Consider the following 6,244-nt stretch of genomic DNA (forward strand, 5'->3'; position numbering starts at 1 on the left):
TTGTTCTCTTTTCCTTGACCAATTAACACTGCAGTACACAGGGCAGGCCTGGCTCTCTTCTCTGCACTGCATTCCTTAATTATCTATTTCAACCTTGTGCCATCTTATGGCTGAAAATACCTCTGTTATGTGGACCATTCACAAATTTGTATCTTTAGCTTAGACCGCTCCCCAGAATTCAAGACTTTTATGTACAACTGCCTACTTGACATCTCCACTTGGATATTAAATAGGCTTCTAAAACTTAACAACTGGACTTATTGTATTTTACCTGAGTCCTGCTCCACCCAAAGCCTTCCTCATTCAGTTTATGGCAACATCTTTCCAATCGTTTAGATTAAGTCTCGAATTTTTCTTGGTTCCTTTATTATTCCCTCAAAACCTACATTCAAGTCTTTGGTAAATCCTATAGCTCTACTTTCAAAATATTTCTAGATTCTGACCTTTTTTTCTTCAACCTGACTTCTATCATACTAGTCTGGGCCAACTCTATTTCTCATCAAAATAACAACAATATCCTTTGTATTCATTTGGGGCTGCCACAACAAAGTAATGCAACTTGGGGGACTTTTAACAACAGATTTTTTTCTTTCACAGTTCTGGAGGATAGAAGTCCAAAATAAAGGTATTAGCAGTGCCATGCTATCTTTCAAGGATCCAGAAGCAACATAGGTTCTTCTTTTCTAGATCTGGTACATCTAGTGTCAGTGACATCAGGGATTTCTTGGCTTGTAGGTGCAACATTTCAATCTATATGTCCACCTTCAGATGACTTTTTTTCCCTTGTGTCTGTATCCAGATGTCTCTTTTTTTTTTTTTTTTTGAGCTGGAGTCTCGCTGTCATCCAGGCTGGGGTACAGTTGCATGATCTTGGCTCACTGCAAACTCCTGGGTTCAAGTGATTCTCCTGCCTCAGTCTCTCAAGTAGCTAGGACTACAGGTTCCCACCACCATGCCCAGCTAATTTTTGTATTTTCAGTAGAGATGGGATTTCACCACGTTGGCCAGGCTGGTCTCAAACTCCTGACATCAAGTGATCCACCCGCCTTGGCCTCCCAAAGTGCTGGGATTACAGGCATGAGCCACCACACACAGCTAAAATATCTCATTTGTTATAAGGAAACCAATCATTAGAGTAGGGTCCACCTCAACCCAGTATGACCTCATCTTAACTTGATTACATCTGCAAAGAACCTATTTCCAAATAAGGTCACATTCACAGGTTCCAGGTATACATAAATTTTGGAGGGGAGCTATTTAACCCAGTACAAACTTTTAGCTAGGTTCTCTGCTTTTCTTTTCTTTTCTTTTTGAAACAGGGTCTTGCTCTGTCACTCAGGCTGGAATGCTGTGGTGTGATCATAGTTCAACCTCAACCTCCTGGGCTCAGGTGATCCTGCCATCTCAGCCTCTCAAAGAGCTGGGACTACAAGAGGGACTACAAGAGGGTTTCCCTATGTTGCCCAGGCTGGTCTCAAACTCCTGGGCTCAAGTGATCTTCCTGTGTTGGCCTCCCAAAGTGTTGGGATTACAGGTGTGAGCCACCATGCTGGGCCTGATGGTTCTCTGCTTTTTAAAAATTGTTATCTTACAGTATATTCTCAACACCATAGTCTGAATGATCTTTTAAAATGCAAGTCAGATTATATTGCTCCTCTTTATACTTATTTCAACTCAGAGTAAAGTTCTAAAACTTACGTGGAGTTACTATATGGTCCAATAACTCCATTCATAGGTACTCACCCAAGAGAAATGAAAAATATACCTATGCAAAAACTTGTATAAGAATGTTGTAACAGAATTATTTGTAATAGCCAAAGAGTGGAAACAATCCAGATGACAAATGAATAAACAAAATGTGGTATAGCCATAAAATGAAATATCATTCAGCCCTGAAAAGGAACAAAGTACTGATACATGCTACATCACAATGAACCTTGAGAACACTATGTCAGATAGAAGAAGCCAGACACAGAAGGCCATATATTATATTACTCTTTTTATATAAAATATGCAAAATAGGCAATTTCATAGACACAGTAAGGAAATCTGTAGTTTCCAAAGGCTAGGGGATGGGGACTTGAGGAGTAGTTGCTAATAGATATAGTGATTTTGAGAGTGATGAAAATCCTCTGGAGTTGGATTTTGATGACGGTAGCACACCTTTGTGAATATATCGTAAACTACTGGATTGTATACTTTATAAATATGAACTTTATGATATGTGAATTATATCACTGCTTTTAAAAAACAAACAAGTACTCCCCTCAAAATATCTCCGAACCTTTCATGATTATACATGTCTCTTTTACTTTATTTCCGACCCTCTTTCACTGGATCATTTGCTTCCATCACACTAGCCTCCTTACCAGTCTTTAGGTATGCAAGTGCTTTCCCAACTTAGGGATGTAGAATTGTCTTCTCTAACAGGAATCTTCTTCTTCAAAGACAAATCCTCTCATCGTTCTTCCCTGATGAACACCCTCTTACCTACGCTAGTTTTATTTTTTTATCTTCACTTTCAAATATACTATATAATTTACTTATTTTTTTTCTTTTTAGCTGTTATTTTTCTTCTCCCTCATGCTAAGATAGAAATGGTGTAAGTCTTTCTGTGTTTTCATAATTTATGTATCTTATGCACTTAGAACAATGCCTGGCCCATAGCAAACATTTTATACATATTTTAATAAACAAATTATGGATTTCCTTTCAAATAATATCTTCTTATGGTGATATTATACAATGGTGATTGCTACATAGCAAATGAATAAAGGAAAGAAACAAATACCATTTTTGAATACTTAAAAGTTGACATTTTGTCACTTTTCTGACCCAGGCAAGAAGGGTTAGAGTTCCTTGGTGCAATTTAATGCTGTAAAAGATATCACTTCCATGTAAAGGTTAAACAGCATCGAGAGTATAGAATCAGAGACAGACCATATGGATTTAAATTCTGGTTAGGCCACCATTACTGTGTGTGGTTAGGGCAAGTTACATAACATCTTGCGCTTTAGTTTTCTCATCTATTAAATGGGGAAATTAGTAGTATTTACCTGAAACAATGTATTGTGAGAATAAAAATTGTTAACACCTGTTAAATAAATACCATACTATCTGGCACATGGAAAGCGTTAAATGAATGTTAGCTATTTTTATGCTTAGCACAGTTATTTTTATACTTACCATTAATCTTTCTTTCCCTTGTCAGGGTGATGGCAGAGTTAATCATTTATTTACAAATACTGAATCAGCCATTTATATTGCTGATGCTGAGGAATAAGAAAAATGTCCAATGTTGAGAAGGAGTGCAACAGAATGTATATAATTCATAGAACAATTAAATTTGTGTCATGGTGGGGTACTCTATAATGGTTTTCTATTCAGTATAGAGTTTGGGTATTCCCAAATTTAATCTTCATGAATTAAGCTATTCAAAACCAACTACAAACATGCTTGATATGTAGTAATGTGTTATATTTCCAAGGCATACATTTACCTTGTGTTGTGGTGAATTTGTTGTGTAGGAGGCATATTAAGCTAATAAACAAGCCAAGATGCCCATTCAGTGTAGAATCTATGTGGCCTTGTCTTCATAAAACTCTCATGAAGTAATAGTAAAAGTAATATTTAAAAGTAATTCACTTCTTTGTTCCTTCTCTACTCCCTCTGCTTAATTTGACTAATCTTAATTTTTTAAAAAAGTAATTCCTATATGAAAAACTGCCAGTGGTGGTGGTGAAAGTAGAGAAATAGTTAAATCAAATTCTAAAACTTATAAATAAAATGGTAAAACCATCTCAGAAGGCAGAGCTCTAAAATGATAAAACTCTATTCTTCTTAAAAGAAAAATTCAAACATTTGAAATATACTTTTAAGTTAGAAAATTTAATAATATTCAACTTATAAAAAAAGCAGTAAACTAAACTAAAAAGAATAAAACAGGACTTCTGCTTTCAGGAAGATGAAGTAAGATGTACTTTTCCCTAGTTCTCTTGTTAAGAACAACTAAAGACCTTGGATGTTATACACAAAACAAACGTAAGAAGATTTTGAAATGTGGAAAGAAGAAAGCAGCTCAACACAGAAACTCAGGACCCAAGGAAAAACACAGTGATGCATTCCCTAAGCTTTCTTTTTGACTCCTATATCCCAGGCCTGGAGATGAAAACCCAGCAAGCTGGAAATACCAATGGGCACAGATTTAAAATAAAAAGACTCCCAGAAAAGCTTGCTTTCTCTAGTCAAAGGACCAACTAAGGGGCAGTCTAATAAGACAAAATTTTTAGGTAATACTTGCTCTAATCCAGCCAAACAACATAGAAAAATAATGTCAATTCGGCTCACTGGGTTTTTCAACTCCAGGTCTGGGATTCAGGAGTCAAAAGAAAATGAAAAAATGTCATTCTAACTCTCATCTTTGCTAGCAAAGGCTTAGTGGGGAGCCTACATTTTCACTTTTGCTAGGCTGTAATGAGACTGCATAGGTAGACAGCACAGTCATCCCACCTGCTATTAATAAGGCTCCCTCCTTTTTGGTGTCAATGAACACAGAACTTCCAGTGCCAACCAGCAGTTATAAAGTGCTCCCATCCTTTGCTGTCATCAAAGGCCAAGTGGGGGAGCTTGTTACTTCTATCTCTGTCTGTACTTCTACCTCCACCTGTACTTGTACTTCCCAACCCTTACTCTGCTAGAGCCATGTCAAGAAAGCTAGCTAAAATAGAAGGGTTAAGTAAGATCCAGTCTCATCACATAAGACAAAAATGTCCAGGTTTTAATTAAAAGTCACTTATTCCAAGACCAGAATCTCAAACTGAATAAAAAAGACAATAAACAGATGCCAAACCAAGATGTAAGAGAGTTAGAAATAGTTGATGAAGATTTTAAAACGGCTGTGATAAAAATGACTCAATGAGTTATGACAAATGGATTTGAAAAAAATAGAGAAAAAGAAGAAAGCCTCAGTAAAAAATTAGAAAGTCCAAGCAAAGAAATAAAAGATATAAAGAAGAACCAAATGAAAATCTTAGAATTGAAAAACACAATAATCAAAATTAAAAGTTCAGTGGATGGGCTCACCAATAGAATGGAGGAGACTGAGGAAATAATTAGTGAGCTGGAATACAGAACAGTAGGAAGTGCCCAATTTGCATAACAGTGAAATAGACCAAAGGAACACCAAAAAAAAAAAAAAAAAAAAGAACAGAACTTCAGGGACCTGTGAACATATAACAAAAGATCAAACATTCCCGTCATCAAAGTCCCTGAGGAGAGGAGACATAGGGCAGGACTGAAAAACTTCCTAAATTTGACAAGAGGTATGAATTTACAGATTCAAGAAGCTGATCCAATCCCAAATAGAATAAACCTCCCAAAATCCATGCCAAGACACGTTATAACTAAACATCTAGAAACTAAAGACAAAGAAGAAAATCTCAAAAACAGCTACTGAGAAATGATGCCTTACCTATAGGAGGAAGAATTAGAATGACCAAACATTTCTCAACAAAAATCATGGCAGGGCTCTTGGCGCCTCTGCGTGCGGGAAGATGGCGGATCAGGTTACCGAGTCCGTGCTGTCACATTCGTCGATCACCCATTGCAGAAGCAGTTTTCAGGAAACTTGCAACTGATGAAAACATCTCAGAGAATTGGGAGGATAGACAGCGCAGCGATTTCCTGCTATGAGATGGGGAACTCCCCTGACTACGGAGGCAGAGCTGCATGAAGAGGTACAGCATTCCCATGGGCCTCGTGGCCCGGCAGATTACCGAAGATTTTGCCACGTTTGATTACATACTGTGTATGGATGAAAGCAATCTGACAGATCTGAATAGAAAAAGTAATCAAGTTAAAACCTGCAAAGCTAAAATTGAATTAATTGGGAGCTATGATTCACAAAAACAATTTATTATTGACAATCCCTATTATGGGAATGACTCTTTGAGACGGTGTACCAGCAGTGTGTCAGGTGCTTCAGAGTGTTCTTGGAGAAGGCCCACTGAGGCAGGTTCGGTGCCCTGCTGTGGCCAGCCTGACTAGACTCCACCCTGAGGCCCTGCATTTCTCAGTCAGTGTGTAATAATGTTCCAGAACCCAAAGCCCCAGGTCATTGTTCGGCTGACTTAATGTTTCTTACCTTAAAAAATAATTGTAGGCCGGGCGTGGTGGCTCACGCCTGTAATTCCAGCACTTTGGAAGGCTGAGGCGGGTGGATCACGAGGTCAAGAGATTGAGACCA

General features: G+C 37.7%; 1 pseudogene; it reads left to right on the plus strand.

Moving 5' to 3' along the window:
- Positions 1 to 5,537: 5,537 nt before the first annotated feature.
- Positions 5,538 to 6,008, plus strand: LOC108316282 (annotated as a pseudogene).
- Positions 6,009 to 6,244: the final 236 nt, after the last annotated feature.

The sequence above is a fragment of the Cebus imitator genome, unplaced genomic scaffold (genome assembly GCF_001604975.1).
Source record: "Cebus imitator isolate Cc_AM_T3 unplaced genomic scaffold, Cebus_imitator-1.0 Scaffold186, whole genome shotgun sequence".
NCBI lineage: Eukaryota > Metazoa > Chordata > Mammalia > Primates > Cebidae > Cebus > Cebus imitator.